At 63.3% G+C, this 23,131-nt stretch overlaps 6 non-coding genes across 6 annotated transcripts; all 6 read left to right on the top strand.

The window, feature by feature from the left end:
• Positions 1-3,382: 3,382 nt before the first annotated feature.
• On the top strand, positions 3,383-3,501 carry LOC142864199 (5S ribosomal RNA). Its single transcript, XR_012914784.1, has one exon. It is a non-coding gene; the product is annotated as a 5S ribosomal RNA (ribosomal RNA).
• A 3,790-nt stretch (positions 3,502-7,291) lies between these two features.
• On the top strand, positions 7,292-7,410 carry LOC142864198 (5S ribosomal RNA). Its single transcript, XR_012914783.1, has one exon. It is a non-coding gene; the product is annotated as a 5S ribosomal RNA (ribosomal RNA).
• A 3,799-nt stretch (positions 7,411-11,209) lies between these two features.
• On the top strand, positions 11,210-11,328 carry LOC142864197 (5S ribosomal RNA). The gene has a single exon (XR_012914782.1). It is a non-coding gene; the product is annotated as a 5S ribosomal RNA (ribosomal RNA).
• Positions 11,329-15,125: 3,797 nt separating this feature from the next.
• LOC142864196 (5S ribosomal RNA) lies at positions 15,126-15,244 on the top strand. The gene has a single exon (XR_012914781.1). It is a non-coding gene; the product is annotated as a 5S ribosomal RNA (ribosomal RNA).
• A 3,785-nt stretch (positions 15,245-19,029) lies between these two features.
• On the top strand, positions 19,030-19,148 carry LOC142864195 (5S ribosomal RNA). Its single transcript, XR_012914780.1, has one exon. It is a non-coding gene; the product is annotated as a 5S ribosomal RNA (ribosomal RNA).
• Positions 19,149-22,935: 3,787 nt separating this feature from the next.
• Positions 22,936-23,054, top strand: LOC142864194 (5S ribosomal RNA). The gene has a single exon (XR_012914779.1). It is a non-coding gene; the product is annotated as a 5S ribosomal RNA (ribosomal RNA).
• Positions 23,055-23,131: the final 77 nt, after the last annotated feature.

Below are 23,131 nucleotides of genomic sequence, written 5' to 3'. Positions count from 1 at the left end.
CCCAGACCTGCTCCACAGGCCTCCTTTTACTTTTCTCTTCGGATTCATTATTTTTAAAAAGTGTCTCTTACCTCTAGGATTGCATTTTCTTTTCTCTCTCTCTTCAAGCAGATGATGGGAGTACAAGTATTCAGGTGACATGTGTTGCCCGTGCCCCCCTCCCCCCTGTGTTCTTTTTTTTTTTTTTTTGAGACAGAGTCTCGTTTTGCTGCCCAGGCTAGAGTGAGTGCCATGGCGTCAGCCTAGCTCACAGCAACCTCAATCTCCGGGCTCAAGCAATCCTGCTGCCTCAGCCTCCCGAGTAGTTGGGACTACAGGCATGCACCACCACGCCCGGCTCTGTTTTTCTATATATATTAGTTGGCCAATTAATTTCTTTCTATTTTTAGTAGAGACGGGGTCTCGCTCTTGCTCAGGCTGGTTTCGAACTCCTGACCTGGAGCAATCCGCCCGCCTCGGCCTCCCAGAGAGCTAGGATTACAGGCGTGAGCTACCGCGCCCGGCCCCCCCTGTGTTCTTATTCATATACCTCTCATGTTGTTCCAGCGTATTGTGGGGGTACCAATGTTAAGGTCGGGTGCCTTGCCCTCTCCAAGCCTCCCCCCTCGGGTCAGAGCTTCAAGTGCGCCCATCCCCCAGTCGGTGCGCACCCACCCCATGCCTAATGGATGTGTATGCCCCTCCCCTCCCCCCACCCGCCCGACACCCACCCGATGAAGGTGACTCCTCTCTGTCCACTTAGGCGTCCATCCGTTCGTACCAATTTGCTGGTGAGCGCGCTCACGTGGTGCTCGTGTGTCCATTCTTGGGATACCTGGCTTACTGGAACGGGTTCCAGCTCTGGCCAGGAGAACACGAGAGGCGCCCTCTCACCGCTGCTCCTCACAGCCGAATGGCACTCCGTGGTGTCCACGCGCCACATTTTATTCATGCACTCCTGGATGGATGGGCACTCGGGTCGCTTCCACGTCTTTGCGATTGTGAATTGTGCCCTAACTGTCACCCTAACCCTTACCCAGCCCCCGTCTCCTCTGCCCCTGCCTGACGCACTCCTCCCCGGCCAGGCCCGTCACTGTCCTGGGCCCCCGCCTGACCGGCTCCTCCCCGCCCGGCCTGTCACCGTCCTCTGCCCCTGCCTGACATGCTCCTTCCCGCCCGCCCGGCCTCTCACCGTCCTCGGCCCCTGCCTGACCGGCTCCTCCGTCGCCTGGGCCTTCCAAGGGCTTGGTGTGGACGCTGCTTCCAGGAAGCCCTCCAGAAACCCGGCAGCAGGGTGGCCGCAGCAGTCTCCAGCAGCCGTCCCTAAGTCGCGTGAGTGCGGGGGACGTGCCCCCGCTGTGCCGCGGGGGCCCAGCCTGGTGTCTTCCCTGAGGCCCTGCGGCTGCCGGCTGGGCTGCCGCTCCCCGCAAGGGGAGAGCCGCGGAGGTGGGGACCGCCTCCTGATGGGGACGTACACGCAGCTCTCCACGTCGGATTCCGGGGCTCTCTGTCCTGCCCGAAGGCCCAGCTGGCCTGCGGGTCCTTAGAGTGGCAAAAACATCCGAAAACTGAGATTGAGGGTCCGGTGGGTGTCTGCACTTTTGTGCTGGGCACCCCAGGGAGGCCCGGGGGCTGGCTGGACAACGTGGTCTGCTGGGCGGGGGGGGGGGGTTGGAGGAGCAACTGATGCCCTTTGCACTTTGGGTAGCAAGAGTCTGAGGTGTCTCTGAGCCCTGTGCCCTGTGGGGGGGGGCCGGGGGGGGAGGAGGAGGAGGAGGAGGAGGAGGAGGTGGGAAGGGCCGGGGCCTGCAGTCGTGTTCCCGGGGTGGCACGGCAAGTGGCTTCTTCCACAGGCTGCTTGGCCTGGGCTCCCTGCACCTGGGCCTTTGGAGGACCGGCCCTGTGCTTGCCAACACTTCCTGCAGGGACCCAGAGCTGGGAGGTGGCATCTCTCAGCCCTGGGTCGGGCAGAGCCCCAGCGGGCCATGCCCACAACCTCTCTCAGCACCGGTCCCCCAGAAGGCTCCTTTGGGACCAGGATTCTCTTGCGGTGACTCTTTAAGGTCTGGCCCCTGGATGGAGGGGCACCAGGCGTAGAGGAGCAGGAAGGGGAAGGGGGTGGCCATGCGAGGGGACACTTTGAGGCCGAGTCCCAGCTTCAGCCTGATCCTCCTGGGAACCCCGCTCTGAGACCAGGAGCCGGGCTTCGCATTCCCACAGCAGCCAGTCGTGGGCTGAGGACACCTGGGGCGTTGGGAACTCCCTGGCTTCTCCTTGGTTTAACGTCTAGAGCTGCTTGTGAATCGCGCCGCCACACACACCCGAGCGCAGGTGTCTTCCGCACAGACTGCGGGCCTCGCTCTTCTGAATGCCGCTAGCTCGCCACCCACCCACGGGTGAACCTGGTCAGGGTGCTTTCTCTAAGGGGCAGACTCTTTTCCGGGCGGGCTACCGGTGTCTCTGTTTGCTCGTTTCTTTCTTCCATTTCGGGAAAGTCTTCCTTGCTGGGTGTGGAAATCTCCTATGCCTTCCCTCGCCTATTCTGTCAGCTTTCAAATTCTCTTTCAGTTGCCACCCTCACAGATGGATTAGGAAACTCTTTGCGGTGCACTCATTAGTGAAATGACCTCCAGGAAGCTGGAATCCAATATCTAATGGCCGATTTTTAGCGAGTCCACACGCCAGGGTGGTCGGGGTCCAATGCAGCCCCGGCCAGGCCCAGGCCCCTTGGACTGGGCCACAGGAGGACACGGAGGAGGGTCCCGGCCCCCACGAAGCGGTGCCGGCAGTTCTCCACGGGCTTGGGCGTTTTCCAGAGGTAGGAGATGGAGGGGACTGATTTCTTCAGCGCCCCCCAAACCACGCCACCCCACCCCACCCATGGGACACATCCCCAGAGAGAGACGCCCCAGACACTGGCTGTGCCCCAGCCCTGGCCCGGGGGAATAGGCGGCAGCCCACCCACAGGGCGAGGGGGGGGGCGCAGCTGAAAGGGGTTGTGGGGGAGGGCGGCCCCTGGCTGGGGTCAAAGGGCGAGCGTCCCGCGCGTGCGCAGTCAGCGGCAGGCAGCGACGCGCTGGGGGTGGGCAGCGGGTAGGTGAAGGAGGCCGGGCGAGGAGACGAGGGGGGCTGGGAGGGCTCCACCTTGGCGAGTCCAGCCGTGGAGGCGCATCTTGTGTGAGTGTGAGTGAGTGTGAGTGTGTGTGTGTGTGTATACAGAGACAGCCCCCCGCCCCGCCCCGCCCCGCCCATCACCCCCGTCCCTGGGAGCCCGCGGGACCCGGCCGGCGAACTCAACCGGCCCGGCCCGGCCCGGCGCGGGGCCTGGGGCGGGAGGCGGCGGCGGCGGGGAAGCCCAGAGAGGCTCGGCTTCTTGAGCGGGGCAGGGGCGCCCTCCGCCGCCGTCTAGGGCCACACCACCCTGAACGCCCCCGATCTCGTCTGGTCTCGGAAGCTAAGCAGGGTCGGGCCCGGTTAGTACTTGGATGGGAGACCGCCTGGGAATACCGGGTGCCACAGGCTGCTGCTTTTTTTTTTTTTTTTTTTTGCCTCTTGTTCTGTCCCCTTTCTGGGAGCGCGGCGGCGGCCCGGGGTGGGGGTCACCCCCACCCTCAGCGCCCGCCCGCGGTGCCTGGCGCCCCAGCCCGCACCGTGGGGCCTCCTCTTGTCCCAAGCCGCGACACCGCCGCCACGCGGCAGCATGCGTGGCATCTGGACTGTCAGGTCTCAGACCAAAGGTCTGCTCTGTGGGAACCGACACGCTGGAGGAAACCTTGAGAGTCTGAGAGGGGAGGGAGTTCCAGAAGAAGGCCAGGATGTCATTTTGAGGGAGTATGTGACCAGAACTCGTCCCGTTGCTTTTGGGGTTCTATGGGCTACACGCAGGAATCTTTGGTGGTGGCACCTGATGTTGGGGGATCCGGAGTCACACCCAGACCTGCTCCACAGGCCTCCTTTTACTTTTCTCTTCGGATTCATTATTTTTAAAAAGTGTCTCTTACCTCTAGGATTGCATTTTCTTTTCTCTCTCTCTTCAAGCAGATGATGGGAGTACAAGTATTCAGGTGACATGTGTTGCCCGTGCCCCCCTCCCCCCTGTGTTCTTTTTTTTTTTTTTTTGAGACAGAGTCTCGTTTTGCTGCCCAGGCTAGAGTGAGTGCCATGGCGTCAGCCTAGCTCACAGCAACCTCAATCTCCGGGCTCAAGCAATCCTGCTGCCTCAGCCTCCCGAGTAGTTGGGACTACAGGCATGCACCACCACGCCCGGCTCTGTTTTTCTATATATATTAGTTGGCCAATTAATTTCTTTCTATTTTTAGTAGAGACGGGGTCTCGCTCTTGCTCAGGCTGGTTTCGAACTCCTGACCTGGAGCAATCCGCCCGCCTCGGCCTCCCAGAGAGCTAGGATTACAGGCGTGAGCTACCGCGCCCGGCCCCCCCTGTGTTCTTATTCATATACCTCTCATGTTGTTCCAGCGTATTGTGGGGGTACCAATGTTAAGGTCGGGTGCCTTGCCCTCTCCAAGCCTCCCCCCTCGGGTCAGAGCTTCAAGTGCGCCCATCCCCCAGTCGGTGCGCACCCACCCCATGCCTAATGGATGTGTATGCCCCTCCCCTCCCCCCACCCGCCCGACACCCACCCGATGAAGGTGACTCCTCTCTGTCCACTTAGGCGTCCATCCGTTCGTACCAATTTGCTGGTGAGCGCGCTCACGTGGTGCTCGTGTGTCCATTCTTGGGATACCTGGCTTACTGGAACGGGTTCCAGCTCTGGCCAGGAGAACACGAGAGGCGCCCTCTCACCGCTGCTCCTCACAGCCGAATGGCACTCCGTGGTGTCCACGCGCCACATTTTATTCATGCACTCCTGGATGGATGGGCACTCGGGTCGCTTCCACGTCTTTGCGATTGTGAATTGTGCCCTAACTGTCACCCTAACCCTTACCCAGCCCCCCGTCTCCTCTGCCCCTGCCTGACGCACTCCTCCCCGGCCAGGCCCGTCACTGTCCTGGGCCCCCGCCTGACCGGCTCCTCCCCGCCCGGCCTGTCACCGTCCTCTGCCCCTGCCTGACATGCTCCTTCCCGCCCGCCCGGCCTCTCACCGTCCTCGGCCCCTGCCTGACCGGCTCCTCCGTCGCCTGGGCCTTCCAAGGGCTTGGTGTGGACGCTGCTTCCAGGAAGCCCTCCAGAAACCCGGCAGCAGGGTGGCCGCAGCAGTCTCCAGCAGCCGTCCCTAAGTCGCGTGAGTGCGGGGGACGTGCCCCCGCTGTGCCGCGGGGGCCCAGCCTGGTGTCTTCCCTGAGGCCCTGCGGCTGCCGGCTGGGCTGCCGCTCCCCGCAAGGGGAGAGCCGCGGAGGTGGGGACCGCCTCCTGATGGGGACGTACACGCAGCTCTCCACGTCGGATTCCGGGGCTCTCTGTCCTGCCCGAAGGCCCAGCTGGCCTGCGGGTCCTTAGAGTGGCAAAAACATCCGAAAACTGAGATTGAGGGTCCGGTGGGTGTCTGCACTTTTGTGCTGGGCACCCCAGGGAGGCCCGGGGGCTGGCTGGACAACGTGGTCTGCTGGGCGGGGGGGGGGGGTTGGAGGAGCAACTGATGCCCTTTGCACTTTGGGTAGCAAGAGTCTGAGGTGTCTCTGAGCCCTGTGCCCTGTGGGGGGGGGCCGGGGGGGGAGGAGGAGGAGGAGGAGGAGGAGGAGGTGGGAAGGGCCGGGGCCTGCAGTCGTGTTCCCGGGGTGGCACGGCAAGTGGCTTCTTCCACAGGCTGCTTGGCCTGGGCTCCCTGCACCTGGGCCTTTGGAGGACCGGCCCTGTGCTTGCCAACACTTCCTGCAGGGACCCAGAGCTGGGAGGTGGCATCTCTCAGCCCTGGGTCGGGCAGAGCCCCAGCGGGCCATGCCCACAACCTCTCTCAGCACCGGTCCCCCAGAAGGCTCCTTTGGGACCAGGATTCTCTTGCGGTGACTCTTTAAGGTCTGGCCCCTGGATGGAGGGGCACCAGGCGTAGAGGAGCAGGAAGGGGAAGGGGGTGGCCATGCGAGGGGACACTTTGAGGCCGAGTCCCAGCTTCAGCCTGATCCTCCTGGGAACCCCGCTCTGAGACCAGGAGCCGGGCTTCGCATTCCCACAGCAGCCAGTCGTGGGCTGAGGACACCTGGGGCGTTGGGAACTCCCTGGCTTCTCCTTGGTTTAACGTCTAGAGCTGCTTGTGAATCGCGCCGCCACACACACCCGAGCGCAGGTGTCTTCCGCACAGACTGCGGGCCTCGCTCTTCTGAATGCCGCTAGCTCGCCACCCACCCACGGGTGAACCTGGTCAGGGTGCTTTCTCTAAGGGGCAGACTCTTTTCCGGGCGGGCTACCGGTGTCTCTGTTTGCTCGTTTCTTTCTTCCATTTCGGGAAAGTCTTCCTTGCTGGGTGTGGAAATCTCCTATGCCTTCCCTCGCCTATTCTGTCAGCTTTCAAATTCTCTTTCAGTTGCCACCCTCACAGATGGATTAGGAAACTCTTTGCGGTGCACTCATTAGTGAAATGACCTCCAGGAAGCTGGAATCCAATATCTAATGGCCGATTTTTAGCGAGTCCACACGCCAGGGTGGTCGGGGTCCAATGCAGCCCCGGCCAGGCCCAGGCCCCTTGGACTGGGCCACAGGAGGACACGGAGGAGGGTCCCGGCCCCCACGAAGCGGTGCCGGCAGTTCTCCACGGGCTTGGGCGTTTTCCAGAGGTAGGAGATGGAGGGGACTGATTTCTTCAGCGCCCCCCAAACCACGCCACCCCACCCCACCCATGGGACACATCCCCAGAGAGAGACGCCCCAGACACTGGCTGTGCCCCAGCCCTGGCCCGGGGGAATAGGCGGCAGCCCACCCACAGGGCGAGGGGGGGGGCGCAGCTGAAAGTGGTTGTGGGGGAGGGCGGCCCCTGGCTGGGGTCAAAGGGCGAGCGTCCCGCGCGTGCGCAGTCAGCGGCAGGCAGCGACGCGCTGGGGGTGGGCAGCGGGTAGGTGAAGGAGGCCGGGCGAGGAGACGAGGGGGGCTGGGAGGGCTCCACCTTGGCGAGTCCAGCCGTGGAGGCGCATCTTGTGTGAGTGTGAGTGAGTGTGAGTGTGTGTGTGTGTGTGTATACAGAGACAGCCCCCCGCCCCGCCCCGCCCCGCCCATCACCCCCGTCCCTGGGAGCCCGCGGGACCCGGCCGGCGAACTCAACCGGCCCGGCCCGGCCCGGCGCGGGGCCTGGGGCGGGAGGCGGCGGCGGGGAAGCCCAGAGAGGCTCGGCTTCTTGAGCGGGGCAGGGGCGCCCTCCGCCGCCGTCTAGGGCCACACCACCCTGAACGCCCCCGATCTCGTCTGGTCTCGGAAGCTAAGCAGGGTCGGGCCCGGTTAGTACTTGGATGGGAGACCGCCTGGGAATACCGGGTGCCACAGGCTGCTGCTTTTTTTTTTTTTTTTTTTTGCCTCTTGTTCTGTCCCCTTTCTGGGAGCGCGGCGGCGGCCCGGGGTGGGGGTCACCCCCACCCTCAGCGCCCGCCCGCGGTGCCTGGCGCCCCAGCCCGCACCGTGGGGCCTCCTCTTGTCCCAAGCCGCGACACCGCCGCCACGCGGCAGCATGCGTGGCATCTGGACTGTCAGGTCTCAGACCAAAGGTCTGCTCTGTGGGAACCGACACGCTGGAGGAAACCTTGAGAGTCTGAGAGGGGAGGGAGTTCCAGAAGAAGGCCAGGATGTCATTTTGAGGGAGTATGTGACCAGAACTCGTCCCGTTGCTTTTGGGGTTCTATGGGCTACACGCAGGAATCTTTGGTGGTGGCACCTGATGTTGGGGGATCCGGAGTCACACCCAGACCTGCTCCACAGGCCTCCTTTTACTTTTCTCTTCGGATTCATTATTTTTAAAAAGTGTCTCTTACCTCTAGGATTGCATTTTCTTTTCTCTCTCTCTTCAAGCAGATGATGGGAGTACAAGTATTCAGGTGACATGTGTTGCCCGTGCCCCCCTCCCCCCTGTGTTCTTTTTTTTTTTTTTTTTGAGACAGAGTCTCGTTTTGCTGCCCAGGCTAGAGTGAGTGCCATGGCGTCAGCCTAGCTCACAGCAACCTCAATCTCCGGGCTCAAGCAATCCTGCTGCCTCAGCCTCCCGAGTAGTTGGGACTACAGGCATGCACCACCACGCCCGGCTCTGTTTTTCTATATATATTAGTTGGCCAATTAATTTCTTTCTATTTTTAGTAGAGACGGGGTCTCGCTCTTGCTCAGGCTGGTTTCGAACTCCTGACCTGGAGCAATCCGCCCGCCTCGGCCTCCCAGAGAGCTAGGATTACAGGCGTGAGCTACCGCGCCCGGCCCCCCCTGTGTTCTTATTCATATACCTCTCATGTTGTTCCAGCGTATTGTGGGGGTACCAATGTTAAGGTCGGGTGCCTTGCCCTCTCCAAGCCTCCCCCCTCGGGTCAGAGCTTCAAGTGCGCCCATCCCCCAGTCGGTGCGCACCCACCCCATGCCTAATGGATGTGTATGCCCCTCCCCTCCCCCCACCCGCCCGACACCCACCCGATGAAGGTGACTCCTCTCTGTCCACTTAGGCGTCCATCCGTTCGTACCAATTTGCTGGTGAGCGCGCTCACGTGGTGCTCGTGTGTCCATTCTTGGGATACCTGGCTTACTGGAACGGGTTCCAGCTCTGGCCAGGAGAACACGAGAGGCGCCCTCTCACCGCTGCTCCTCACAGCCGAATGGCACTCCGTGGTGTCCACGCGCCACATTTTATTCATGCACTCCTGGATGGATGGGCACTCGGGTCGCTTCCACGTCTTTGCGATTGTGAATTGTGCCCTAACTGTCACCCTAACCCTTACCCAGCCCCCGTCTCCTCTGCCCCTGCCTGACGCACTCCTCCCCGGCCAGGCCCGTCACTGTCCTGGGCCCCCGCCTGACCGGCTCCTCCCCGCCCGGCCTGTCACCGTCCTCTGCCCCTGCCTGACATGCTCCTTCCCGCCCGCCCGGCCTCTCACCGTCCTCGGCCCCTGCCTGACCGGCTCCTCCGTCGCCTGGGCCTTCCAAGGGCTTGGTGTGGACGCTGCTTCCAGGAAGCCCTCCAGAAACCCGGCAGCAGGGTGGCCGCAGCAGTCTCCAGCAGCCGTCCCTAAGTCGCGTGAGTGCGGGGGACGTGCCCCCGCTGTGCCGCGGGGGCCCAGCCTGGTGTCTTCCCTGAGGCCCTGCGGCTGCCGGCTGGGCTGCCGCTCCCCGCAAGGGGAGAGCCGCGGAGGTGGGGACCGCCTCCTGATGGGGACGTACACGCAGCTCTCCACGTCGGATTCCGGGGCTCTCTGTCCTGCCCGAAGGCCCAGCTGGCCTGCGGGTCCTTAGAGTGGCAAAAACATCCGAAAACTGAGATTGAGGGTCCGGTGGGTGTCTGCACTTTTGTGCTGGGCACCCCAGGGAGGCCCGGGGGCTGGCTGGACAACGTGGTCTGCTGGGCGGGGGGGGGGGTTGGAGGAGCAACTGATGCCCTTTGCACTTTGGGTAGCAAGAGTCTGAGGTGTCTCTGAGCCCTGTGCCCTGTGGGGGGGGGGCCGGGGGGGGAGGAGGAGGAGGAGGAGGAGGAGGAGGAGGAGGTGGGAAGGGCCGGGGCCTGCAGTCGTGTTCCCGGGGTGGCACGGCAAGTGGCTTCTTCCACAGGCTGCTTGGCCTGGGCTCCCTGCACCTGGGCCTTTGGAGGACCGGCCCTGTGCTTGCCAACACTTCCTGCAGGGACCCAGAGCTGGGAGGTGGCATCTCTCAGCCCTGGGTCGGGCAGAGCCCCAGCGGGCCATGCCCACAACCTCTCTCAGCACCGGTCCCCCAGAAGGCTCCTTTGGGACCAGGATTCTCTTGCGGTGACTCTTTAAGGTCTGGCCCCTGGATGGAGGGGCACCAGGCGTAGAGGAGCAGGAAGGGGAAGGGGGTGGCCATGCGAGGGGACACTTTGAGGCCGAGTCCCAGCTTCAGCCTGATCCTCCTGGGAACCCCGCTCTGAGACCAGGAGCCGGGCTTCGCATTCCCACAGCAGCCAGTCGTGGGCTGAGGACACCTGGGGCGTTGGGAACTCCCTGGCTTCTCCTTGGTTTAACGTCTAGAGCTGCTTGTGAATCGCGCCGCCACACACACCCGAGCGCAGGTGTCTTCCGCACAGACTGCGGGCCTCGCTCTTCTGAATGCCGCTAGCTCGCCACCCACCCACGGGTGAACCTGGTCAGGGTGCTTTCTCTAAGGGGCAGACTCTTTTCCGGGCGGGCTACCGGTGTCTCTGTTTGCTCGTTTCTTTCTTCCATTTCGGGAAAGTCTTCCTTGCTGGGTGTGGAAATCTCCTATGCCTTCCCTCGCCTATTCTGTCAGCTTTCAAATTCTCTTTCAGTTGCCACCCTCACAGATGGATTAGGAAACTCTTTCCGGTGCACTCATTAGTGAAATGACCTCCAGGAAGCTGGAATCCAATATCTAATGGCCGATTTTTAGCGAGTCCACACGCCAGGGTGGTCGGGGTCCAATGCAGCCCCGGCCAGGCCCAGGCCCCTTGGACTGGGCCACAGGAGGACACGGAGGAGGGTCCCGGCCCCCACGAAGCGGTGCCGGCAGTTCTCCACGGGCTTGGGCGTTTTCCAGAGGTAGGAGATGGAGGGGACTGATTTCTTCAGCGCCCCCCAAACCACGCCACCCCACCCCACCCATGGGACACATCCCCAGAGAGAGACGCCCCAGACACTGGCTGTGCCCCAGCCCTGGCCCGGGGGAATAGGCGGCAGCCCACCCACAGGGCGAGGGGGGGGGCGCAGCTGAAAGGGGTTGTGGGGGAGGGCGGCCCCTGGCTGGGGTCAAAGGGCGAGCGTCCCGCGCGTGCGCAGTCAGCGGCAGGCAGCGACGCGCTGGGGGTGGGCAGCGGGTAGGTGAAGGAGGCCGGGCGAGGAGACGAGGGGGGCTGGGAGGGCTCCACCTTGGCGAGTCCAGCCGTGGAGGCGCATCTTGTGTGAGTGTGAGTGAGTGTGAGTGTGTGTGTGTGTGTGTATACAGAGACAGCCCCCCGCCCCGCCCCGCCCCGCCCATCACCCCCGTCCCTGGGAGCCCGCGGGACCCGGCCGGCGAACTCAACCGGCCCGGCCCGGCCCGGCGCGGGGCCTGGGGCGGGAGGCGGCGGCGGCGGGGAAGCCCAGAGAGGCTCGGCTTCTTGAGCGGGGCAGGGGCGCCCTCCGCCGCCGTCTAGGGCCACACCACCCTGAACGCCCCCGATCTCGTCTGGTCTCGGAAGCTAAGCAGGGTCGGGCCCGGTTAGTACTTGGATGGGAGACCGCCTGGGAATACCGGGTGCCACAGGCTGCTGCTTTTTTTTTTTTTTTTTTTTGCCTCTTGTTCTGTCCCCTTTCTGGGAGCGCGGCGGCGGCCCGGGGTGGGGGTCACCCCCACCCTCAGCGCCCGCCCGCGGTGCCTGGCGCCCCAGCCCGCACCGTGGGGCCTCCTCTTGTCCCAAGCCGCGACACCGCCGCCACGCGGCAGCATGCGTGGCATCTGGACTGTCAGGTCTCAGACCAAAGGTCTGCTCTGTGGGAACCGACACGCTGGAGGAAACCTTGAGAGTCTGAGAGGGGAGGGAGTTCCAGAAGAAGGCCAGGATGTCATTTTGAGGGAGTATGTGACCAGAACTCGTCCCGTTGCTTTTGGGGTTCTATGGGCTACACGCAGGAATCTTTGGTGGTGGCACCTGATGTTGGGGGATCCGGAGTCACACCCAGACCTGCTCCACAGGCCTCCTTTTACTTTTCTCTTCGGATTCATTATTTTTAAAAAGTGTCTCTTACCTCTAGGATTGCATTTTCTTTTCTCTCTCTCTTCAAGCAGATGATGGGAGTACAAGTATTCAGGTGACATGTGTTGCCCGTGCCCCCCTCCCCCCTGTGTTCTTTTTTTTTTTTTTTTGAGACAGAGTCTCGTTTTGCTGCCCAGGCTAGAGTGAGTGCCATGGCGTCAGCCTAGCTCACAGCAACCTCAATCTCCGGGCTCAAGCAATCCTGCTGCCTCAGCCTCCCGAGTAGTTGGGACTACAGGCATGCACCACCACGCCCGGCTCTGTTTTTCTATATATATTAGTTGGCCAATTAATTTCTTTCTATTTTTAGTAGAGACGGGGTCTCGCTCTTGCTCAGGCTGGTTTCGAACTCCTGACCTGGAGCAATCCGCCCGCCTCGGCCTCCCAGAGAGCTAGGATTACAGGCGTGAGCTACCGCGCCCGGCCCCCCCTGTGTTCTTATTCATATACCTCTCATGTTGTTCCAGCGTATTGTGGGGGTACCAATGTTAAGGTCGGGTGCCTTGCCCTCTCCAAGCCTCCCCCCTCGGGTCAGAGCTTCAAGTGCGCCCATCCCCCAGTCGGTGCGCACCCACCCCATGCCTAATGGATGTGTATGCCCCTCCCCTCCCCCCACCCGCCCGACACCCACCCGATGAAGGTGACTCCTCTCTGTCCACTTAGGCGTCCATCCGTTCGTACCAATTTGCTGGTGAGCGCGCTCACGTGGTGCTCGTGTGTCCATTCTTGGGATACCTGGCTTACTGGAACGGGTTCCAGCTCTGGCCAGGAGAACACGAGAGGCGCCCTCTCACCGCTGCTCCTCACAGCCGAATGGCACTCCGTGGTGTCCACGCGCCACATTTTATTCATGCACTCCTGGATGGATGGGCACTCGGGTCGCTTCCACGTCTTTGCGATTGTGAATTGTGCCCTAACTGTCACCCTAACCCTTACCCAGCCCCCGTCTCCTCTGCCCCTGCCTGACGCACTCCTCCCCGGCCAGGCCCGTCACTGTCCTGGGCCCCCGCCTGACCGGCTCCTCCCCGCCCGGCCTGTCACCGTCCTCTGCCCCTGCCTGACATGCTCCTTCCCGCCCGCCCGGCCTCTCACCGTCCTCGGCCCCTGCCTGACCGGCTCCTCCGTCGCCTGGGCCTTCCAAGGGCTTGGTGTGGACGCTGCTTCCAGGAAGCCCTCCAGAAACCCGGCAGCAGGGTGGCCGCAGCAGTCTCCAGCAGCCGTCCCTAAGTCGCGTGAGTGCGGGGGACGTGCCCCCGCTGTGCCGCGGGGGCCCAGCCTGGTGTCTTCCCTGAGGCCCTGCGGCTGCCGGCTGGGCTGCCGCTCCCCGCAAGGGGAGAGCCGCGGAGGTGGGGACCGCCTCCTGATGGGGACGTACACGCAGCTCTCCACGTCGGATTCCGGGGCTCTCTGTCCTGCCCGAAGGCCCAGCTGGCCTGCGGGTCCTTAGAGTGGCAAAAACATCCGAAAACTGAGATTGAGGGTCCGGTGGGTGTCTGCACTTTTGTGCTGGGCACCCCAGGGAGGCCCGGGGGCTGGCTGGACAACGTGGTCTGCTGGGCGGGGGGGGGGGTTGGAGGAGCAACTGATGCCCTTTGCACTTTGGGTAGCAAGAGTCTGAGGTGTCTCTGAGCCCTGTGCCCTGTGGGGGGGGGCCGGGGGGGGAGGAGGAGGAGGAGGAGGAGGAGGAGGAGGAGGTGGGAAGGGCCGGGGCCTGCAGTCGTGTTCCCGGGGTGGCACGGCAAGTGGCTTCTTCCACAGGCTGCTTGGCCTGGGCTCCCTGCACCTGGGCCTTTGGAGGACCGGCCCTGTGCTTGCCAACACTTCCTGCAGGGACCCAGAGCTGGGAGGTGGCATCTCTCAGCCCTGGGTCGGGCAGAGCCCCAGCGGGCCATGCCCACAACCTCTCTCAGCACCGGTCCCCCAGAAGGCTCCTTTGGGACCAGGATTCTCTTGCGGTGACTCTTTAAGGTCTGGCCCCTGGATGGAGGGGCACCAGGCGTAGAGGAGCAGGAAGGGGAAGGGGGTGGCCATGCGAGGGGACACTTTGAGGCCGAGTCCCAGCTTCAGCCTGATCCTCCTGGGAACCCCGCTCTGAGACCAGGAGCCGGGCTTCGCATTCCCACAGCAGCCAGTCGTGGGCTGAGGACACCTGGGGCGTTGGGAACTCCCTGGCTTCTCCTTGGTTTAACGTCTAGAGCTGCTTGTGAATCGCGCCGCCACACACACCCGAGCGCAGGTGTCTTCCGCACAGACTGCGGGCCTCGCTCTTCTGAATGCCGCTAGCTCGCCACCCACCCACGGGTGAACCTGGTCAGGGTGCTTTCTCTAAGGGGCAGACTCTTTTCCGGGCGGGCTACCGGTGTCTCTGTTTGCTCGTTTCTTTCTTCCATTTCGGGAAAGTCTTCCTTGCTGGGTGTGGAAATCTCCTATGCCTTCCCTCGCCTATTCTGTCAGCTTTCAAATTCTCTTTCAGTTGCCACCCTCACAGATGGATTAGGAAACTCTTTCCGGTGCACTCATTAGTGAAATGACCTCCAGGAAGCTGGAATCCAATATCTAATGGCCGATTTTTAGCGAGTCCACACGCCAGGGTGGTCGGGGTCCAATGCAGCCCCGGCCAGGCCCAGGCCCCTTGGACTGGGCCACAGGAGGACACGGAGGAGGGTCCCGGCCCCCACGAAGCGGTGCCGGCAGTTCTCCACGGGCTTGGGCGTTTTCCAGAGGTAGGAGATGGAGGGGACTGATTTCTTCAGCGCCCCCCAAACCACGCCACCCCACCCCACCCATGGGACACATCCCCAGAGAGAGACGCCCCAGACACTGGCTGTGCCCCAGCCCTGGCCCGGGGGAATAGGCGGCAGCCCACCCACAGGGCGAGGGGGGGGGCGCAGCTGAAAGGGGTTGTGGGGGAGGGCGGCCCCTGGCTGGGGTCAAAGGGCGAGCGTCCCGCGCGTGCGCAGTCAGCGGCAGGCAGCGACGCGCTGGGGGTGGGCAGCGGGTAGGTGAAGGAGGCCGGGCGAGGAGACGAGGGGGGCTGGGAGGGCTCCACCTTGGCGAGTCCAGCCGTGGAGGCGCATCTTGTGTGAGTGTGAGTGAGTGTGAGTGTGTGTGTGTGTGTGTATACAGAGACAGCCCCCCGCCCCGCCCCGCCCCGCCCATCACCCCCGTCCCTGGGAGCCCGCGGGACCCGGCCGGCGAACTCAACCGGCCCGGCCCGGCCCGGCGCGGGGCCTGGGGCGGGAGGCGGCGGCGGCGGGGAAGCCCAGAGAGGCTCGGCTTCTTGAGCGGGGCAGGGGCGCCCTCCGCCGCCGTCTAGGGCCACACCACCCTGAACGCCCCCGATCTCGTCTGGTCTCGGAAGCTAAGCAGGGTCGGGCCCGGTTAGTACTTGGATGGGAGACCGCCTGGGAATACCGGGTGCCACAGGCTGCTGCTTTTTTTTTTTTTTTTTTTTGCCTCTTGTTCTGTCCCCTTTCTGGGAGCGCGGCGGCGGCCCGGGGTGGGGGTCACCCCCACCCTCAGCGCCCGCCCGCGGTGCCTGGCGCCCCAGCCCGCACCGTGGGGCCTCCTCTTGTCCCAAGCCGCGACACCGCCGCCACGCGGCAGCATGCGTGGCATCTGGACTGTCAGGTCTCAGACCAAAGGTCTGCTCTGTGGGAACCGACACGCTGGAGGAAACCTTGAGAGTCTGAGAGGGGAGGGAGTTCCAGAAGAAGGCCAGGATGTCATTTTGAGGGAGTATGTGACCAGAACTCGTCCCGTTGCTTTTGGGGTTCTATGGGCTACACGCAGGAATCTTTGGTGGTGGCACCTGATGTTGGGGGATCCGGAGTCACACCCAGACCTGCTCCACAGGCCTCCTTTTACTTTTCTCTTCGGATTCATTATTTTTAAAAAGTGTCTCTTACCTCTAGGATTGCATTTTCTTTTCTCTCTCTCTTCAAGCAGATGATGGGAGTACAAGTATTCAGGTGACATGTGTTGCCCGTGCCCCCCTCCCCCCTGTGTTCTTTTTTTTTTTTTTTTGAGACAGAGTCTCGTTTTGCTGCCCAGGCTAGAGTGAGTGCCATGGCGTCAGCCTAGCTCACAGCAACCTCAATCTCCGGGCTCAAGCAATCCTGCTGCCTCAGCCTCCCGAGTAGTTGGGACTACAGGCATGCACCACCACGCCCGGCTCTGTTTTTCTATATATATTAGTTGGCCAATTAATTTCTTTCTATTTTTAGTAGAGACGGGGTCTCGCTCTTGCTCAGGCTGGTTTCGAACTCCTGACCTGGAGCAATCCGCCCGCCTCGGCCTCCCAGAGAGCTAGGATTACAGGCGTGAGCTACCGCGCCCGGCCCCCCCTGTGTTCTTATTCATATACCTCTCATGTTGTTCCAGCGTATTGTGGGGGTACCAATGTTAAGGTCGGGTGCCTTGCCCTCTCCAAGCCTCCCCCCTCGGGTCAGAGCTTCAAGTGCGCCCATCCCCCAGTCGGTGCGCACCCACCCCATGCCTAATGGATGTGTATGCCCCTCCCCTCCCCCCACCCGCCCGACACCCACCCGATGAAGGTGACTCCTCTCTGTCCACTTAGGCGTCCATCCGTTCGTACCAATTTGCTGGTGAGCGCGCTCACGTGGTGCTCGTGTGTCCATTCTTGGGATACCTGGCTTACTGGAACGGGTTCCAGCTCTGGCCAGGAGAACACGAGAGGCGCCCTCTCACCGCTGCTCCTCACAGCCGAATGGCACTCCGTGGTGTCCACGCGCCACATTTTATTCATGCACTCCTGGATGGATGGGCACTCGGGTCGCTTCCACGTCTTTGCGATTGTGAATTGTGCCCTAACTGTCACCCTAACCCTTACCCAGCCCCCGTCTCCTCTGCCCCTGCCTGACGCACTCCTCCCCGGCCAGGCCCGTCACTGTCCTGGGCCCCCGCCTGACCGGCTCCTCCCCGCCCGGCCTGTCACCGTCCTCTGCCCCTGCCTGACATGCTCCTTCCCGCCCGCCCGGCCTCTCACCGTCCTCGGCCCCTGCCTGACCGGCTCCTCCGTCGCCTGGGCCTTCCAAGGGCTTGGTGTGGACGCTGCTTCCAGGAAGCCCTCCAGAAACCCGGCAGCAGGGTGGCCGCAGCAGTCTCCAGCAGCCGTCCCTAAGTCGCGTGAGTGCGGGGGACGTGCCCCCGCTGTGCCGCGGGGGCCCAGCCTGGTGTCTTCCCTGAGGCCCTGCGGCTGCCGGCTGGGCTGCCGCTCCCCGCAAGGGGAGAGCCGCGGAGGTGGGGACCGCCTCCTGATGGGGACGTACACGCAGCTCTCCACGTCGGATTCCGGGGCTCTCTGTCCTGCCCGAAGGCCCAGCTGGCCTGCGGGTCCTTAGAGTGGCAAAAACATCCGAAAACTGAGATTGAGGGTCCGGTGGGTGTCTGCACTTTTGTGCTGGGCACCCCAGGGAGGCCCGGGGGCTGGCTGGACAACGTGGTCTGCTGGGCGGGGGGGGGGTTGGAGGAGCAACTGATGCCCTTTGCACTTTGGGTAGCAAGAGTCTGAGGTGTCTCTGAGCCCTGTGCCCTGTGGGGGGGGGCCGGGGGGGGAGGAGGAGGAGGAGGAGGAGGAGGAGGTGGGAAGGGCCGGGGCCTGCAGTCGTGTTCCCGGGGTGGCACGGCAAGTGGCTTCTTCCACAGGCTGCTTGGCCTGGGCTCCCTGCACCTGGGCCTTTGGAGGACCGGCCCTGTGCTTGCCAACACTTCCTGCAGGGACCCAGAGCTGGGAGGTGGCATCTCTCAGCCCTGGGTCGGGCAGAGCCCCAGCGGGCCATGCCCACAACCTCTCTCAGCACCGGTCCCCCAGAAGGCTCCTTTGGGACCAGGATTCTCTTGCAGTGACTCTTTAAGGTCTGGCCCCTGGATGGAGGGGCACCAGGCGTAGAGGAGCAGGAAGGGGAAGGGGGTGGCCATGCGAGGGGACACTTTGAGGCCGAGTCCCAGCTTCAGCCTGATCCTCCTGGGAACCCCGCTCTGAGACCAGGAGCCGGGCTTCGCATTCCCACAGCAGCCAGTCGTGGGCTGAGGACACCTGGGGCGTTGGGAACTCCCTGGCTTCTCCTTGGTTTAACGTCTAGAGCTGCTTGTGAATCGCGCCGCCACACACACCCGAGCGCAGGTGTCTTCCGCACAGACTGCGGGCCTCGCTCTTCTGAATGCCGCTAGCTCGCCACCCACCCACGGGTGAACCTGGTCAGGGTGCTTTCTCTAAGGGGCAGACTCTTTTCCGGGCGGGCTACCGGTGTCTCTGTTTGCTCGTTTCTTTCTTCCATTTCGGGAAAGTCTTCCTTGCTGGGTGTGGAAATCTCCTATGCCTTCCCTCGCCTATTCTGTCAGCTTTCAAATTCTCTTTCAGTTGCCACCCTCACAGATGGATTAGGAAACTCTTTGCGGTGCACTCATTAGTGAAATGACCTCCAGGAAGCTGGAATCCAATATCTAATGGCCGATTTTTAGCGAGTCCACACGCCAGGGTGGTCGGGGTCCAATGCAGCCCCGGCCAGGCCCAGGCCCCTTGGACTGGGCCACAGGAGGACACGGAGGAGGGTCCCGGCCCCCACGAAGCGGTGCCGGCAGTTCTCCACGGGCTTGGGCGTTTTCCAGAGGTAGGAGATGGAGGGGACTGATTTCTTCAGCGCCCCCCAAACCACGCCACCCCACCCCACCCATGGGACACATCCCCAGAGAGAGACGCCCCAGACACTGGCTGTGCCCCAGCCCTGGCCCGGGGGAATAGGCGGCAGCCCACCCACAGGGCGAGGGGGGGGGCGCAGCTGAAAGGGGTTGTGGGGGAGGGCGGCCCCTGGCTGGGGTCAAAGGGCGAGCGTCCCGCGCGTGCGCAGTCAGCGGCAGGCAGCGACGCGCTGGGGGTGGGCAGCGGGTAGGTGAAGGAGGCCGGGCGAGGAGACGAGGGGGGCTGGGAGGGCTCCACCTTGGCGAGTCCAGCCGTGGAGGCGCATCTTGTGTGAGTGTGAGTGAGTGTGAGTGTGTGTGTGTGTGTATACAGAGACAGCCCCCCGCCCCGCCCCGCCCCGCCCATCACCCCCGTCCCTGGGAGCCCGCGGGACCCGGCCGGCGAACTCAACCGGCCCGGCCCGGCCCGGCGCGGGGCCTGGGGCGGGAGGCGGCGGCGGGGAAGCCCAGAGAGGCTCGGCTTCTTGAGCGGGGCAGGGGCGCCCTCCGCCGCCGTCTAGGGCCACACCACCCTGAACGCCCCCGATCTCGTCTGGTCTCGGAAGCTAAGCAGGGTCGGGCCCGGTTAGTACTTGGATGGGAGACCGCCTGGGAATACCGGGTGCCACAGGCTGCTGCTTTTTTTTTTTTTTTTTTTGCCTCTTGTTCTGTCCCCTTTCTGGGAGCGCGGCGGCGGCCCGGGGTGGGGGTCACCCCCACCCTCAGCGCCCGCCCGCGGTGCCTGGCGCCCCAGCCCGCACCGTGGGGCCTCCTCTTGTCCCAAGCCGCGACACCGCCGCCACGCGGCAGCATGCGTGGCATCTGGACTGTCAGGTCTCAGACCAAAGGTCTGCTCTGTGGGAACCGACACGCTGGAGGAAACCTTGAGAGTCTGAGAGGGGAGGGAGTTCCAGAAGAAGGCCAGGATGTCATTTTGAGGGAGTATGTGACCAGAACTCGTCCCGTTGCTTTTGGGGTTCTATGGGCTACACGCAGGAATCTTTGGTGGTGGCACCTGATGTTGGGGGATCCGGAGTCACACCCAGACCTGCTCCACAGGCCTCCTTTTACTTTTCTCTTCGGATTCATTATTTTTAAAAAGTGTCTCTTACCTCTAGGATTGCATTTTCTTTTCTCTCTCTCTTCAAGCAGATGATGGGAGTACAAGTATTCAGGTGACATGTGTTGCCCGTGCCCCCCTCCCCCCTGTGTTTTTTTTTTTTTTTTTTTGAGACAGAGTCTCGTTTTGCTGCCCAGGCTAGAGTGAGTGCCATGGCGTCAGCCTAGCTCACAGCAACCTCAATCTCCGGGCTCAAGCAATCCTGCTGCCTCAGCCTCCCGAGTAGTTGGGACTACAGGCATGCACCACCACGCCCGGCTCTGTTTTTCTATATATATTAGTTGGCCAATTAATTTCTTTCTATTTTTAGTAGAGACGGGGTCTCGCTCTTGCTCAGGCTGGTTTCGAACTCCTGACCTGGAGCAATCCGCCCGCCTCGGCCTCCCAGAGAGCTAGGATTACAGGCGTGAGCTACCGCGCCCGGCCCCCCCTGTGTTCTTATTCATATACCTCTCATGTTGTTCCAGCGTATTGTGGGGGTACCAATGTTAAGGTCGGGTGCCTTGCCCTCTCCAAGCCTCCCCCCTCGGGTCAGAGCTTCAAGTGCGCCCATCCCCCAGTCGGTGCGCACCCACCCCATGCCTAATGGATGTGTATGCCCCTCCCCTCCCCCCACCCGCCCGACACCCACCCGATGAAGGTGACTCCTCTCTGTCCACTTAGGCGTCCATCCGTTCGTACCAATTTGCTGGTGAGCGCGCTCACGTGGTGCTCGTGTGTCCATTCTTGGGATACCTGGCTTACTGGAACGGGTTCCAGCTCTGGCCAGGAGAACACGAGAGGCGCCCTCTCACCGCTGCTCCTCACAGCCGAATGGCACTCCGTGGTGTCCACGCGCCACATTTTATTCATGCACTCCTGGATGGATGGGCACTCGGGTCGCTTCCACGTCTTTGCGATTGTGAATTGTGCCCTAACTGTCACCCTAACCCTTACCCAGCCCCCGTCTCCTCTGCCCCTGCCTGACGCACTCCTCCCCGGCCAGGCCCGTCACTGTCCTGGGCCCCCGCCTGACCGGCTCCTCCCCGCCCGGCCTGTCACCGTCCTCTGCCCCTGCCTGACATGCTCCTTCCCGCCCGCCCGGCCTCTCACCGTCCTTGGCCCCTGCCTGACCGGCTCCTCCGTCGCCTGGGCCTTCCAAGGGCTTGGTGTGGACGCTGCTTCCAGGAAGCCCTCCAGAAACCCGGCAGCAGGGTGGCCGCAGCAGTCTCCAGCAGCCGTCCCTAAGTCGCGTGAGTGCGGGGGACGTGCCCCCGCTGTGCCGCGGGGGCCCAGCCTGGTGTCTTCCCTGAGGCCCTGCGGCTGCCGGCTGGGCTGCCGCTCCCCGCAAGGGGAGAGCCGCGGAGGTGGGGACCGCCTCCTGATGGGGACGTACACGCAGCTCTCCACGTCGGATTCCGGGGCTCTCTGTCCTGCCCGAAGGCCCAGCTGGCCTGCGGGTCCTTAGAGTGGCAAAAACATCCGAAAACTGAGATTGAGGGTCCGGTGGGTGTCTGCACTTTTGTGCTGGGCACCCCAGGGAGGCCCGGGGGCTGGCTGGACAACGTGGTCTGCTGGGCGGGGGGGGGGTTGGAGGAGCAACTGATGCCCTTTGCACTTTGGGTAGCAAGAGTCTGAGGTGTCTCTGAGCCCTGTGCCCTGTGGGGGGGGGCCGGGGGGGGAGGAGGAGGAGGAGGAGGAGGAGGAGGTGGGAAGGGCCGGGGCCTGCAGTCGTGTTCCCGGGGTGGCACGGCAAGTGGCTTCTTCCACAGGCTGCTTGGCCTGGGCTCCCTGCACCTGGGCCTTTGGAGGACCGGCCCTGTGCTTGCCAACACTTCCTGCAGGGACCCAGAGCTGGGAGGTGGCATCTCTCAGCCCTGGGTCGGGCAGAGCCCCAGCGGGCCATGCCCACAACCTCTCTCAGCACCGGTCCCCCAGAAGGCTCCTTTGGGACCAGGATTCTCTTGCGGTGACTCTTTAAGGTCTGGCCCCTGGATGGAGGGGCACCAGGCGTAGAGGAGCAGGAAGGGGAAGGGGGTGGCCATGCGAGGGGACACTTTGAGGCCGAGTCCCAGCTTCAGCCTGATCCTCCTGGGAACCCCGCTCTGAGACCAGGAGCCGGGCTTCGCATTCCCACAGCAGCCAGTCGTGGGCTGAGGACACCTGGGGCGTTGGGAACTCCCTGGCTTCTCCTTGGTTTAACGTCTAGAGCTGCTTGTGAATCGCGCCGCCACACACACCCGAGCGCAGGTGTCTTCCGCACAGACTGCGGGCCTCGCTCTTCTGAATGCCGCTAGCTCGCCACCCACCCACGGGTGAACCTGGTCAGGGTGCTTTCTCTAAGGGGCAGACTCTTTTCCGGGCGGGCTACCGGTGTCTCTGTTTGCTCGTTTCTTTCTTCCATTTCGGGAAAGTCTTCCTTGCTGGGTGTGGAAATCTCCTATGCCTTCCCTCGCCTATTCTGTCAGCTTTCAAATTCTCTTTCAGTTGCCACCCTCACAGATGGATTAGGAAACTCTTTCCGGTGCACTCATTAGTGAAATGACCTCCAGGAAGCTGGAATCCAATATCTAATGGCCGATTTTTAGCGAGTCCACACGCCAGGGTGGTCGGGGTCCAATGCAGCCCCGGCCAGGCCCAGGCCCCTTGGACTGGGCCACAGGAGGACACGGAGGAGGGTCCCGGCCCCCACGAAGCGGTGCCGGCAGTTCTCCACGGGCTTGGGCGTTTTCCAGAGGTAGGAGATGGAGGGGACTGATTTCTTCAGCGCCCCCCAAACCACGCCACCCCACCCCACCCATGGGACACATCCCCAGAGAGAGACGCCCCAGACACTGGCTGTGCCCCAGCCCTGGCCCGGGGGAATAGGCGGCAGCCCACCCACAGGGCGAGGGGGGGGGCGCAGCTGAAAGGGGTTGTGGGGGAGGGCGGCCCCTGGCTGGGGTCAAAGGGCGAGCGTCCCGCGCGTGCGCAGTCAGCGGCAGGCAGCGACGCGCTGGGGGTGGGCAGCGGGTAGGTGAAGGAGGCCGGGCGAGGAGACGAGGGGGGCTGGGAGGGCTCCACCTTGGCGAGTCCAGCCGTGGAGGCGCATCTTGTGTGAGTGTGAGTGAGTGTGAGTGTGTGTGTGTGTGTATACAGAGACAGCCCCCCGCCCCGCCCCGCCCCGCCCATCACCCCCGTCCCTGGGAGCCCGCGGGACCCGGCCGGCGAACTCAACCGGCCCGGCCCGGCCCGGCGCGGGGCCTGGGGCGGGAGGCGGCGGCGGCGGGGAAGCCCAGAGAGGCTCGGCTTCTTGAGCGGGGCAGGGGCGCCCTCCGCCGCCGTCTAGGGCCACACCACCCTGAACGCCCCCGATCTCGTCTGGTCTCGGAAGCTAAGCAGGGTCGGGCCCGGTTAGTACTTGGATGGGAGACCGCCTGGGAATACCGGGTGCCACAGGCTGCTGCTTTTTTTTTTTTTTTTTTTTGCCTCTTGTTCTGTCCCCTTTCTGGGAGCGCGGCGGCGGCCCGGGGTGGGGG

Source organism: Microcebus murinus, chromosome 24 (assembly GCF_040939455.1).
Source record: "Microcebus murinus isolate Inina chromosome 24, M.murinus_Inina_mat1.0, whole genome shotgun sequence".
In the NCBI taxonomy this organism is placed as follows: Eukaryota; Metazoa; Chordata; class Mammalia; order Primates; family Cheirogaleidae; genus Microcebus; species Microcebus murinus.
The sequence above is the reverse complement of the archived record's forward strand: the minus strand, read 5'-3'. Positions and strand labels throughout refer to the sequence as shown.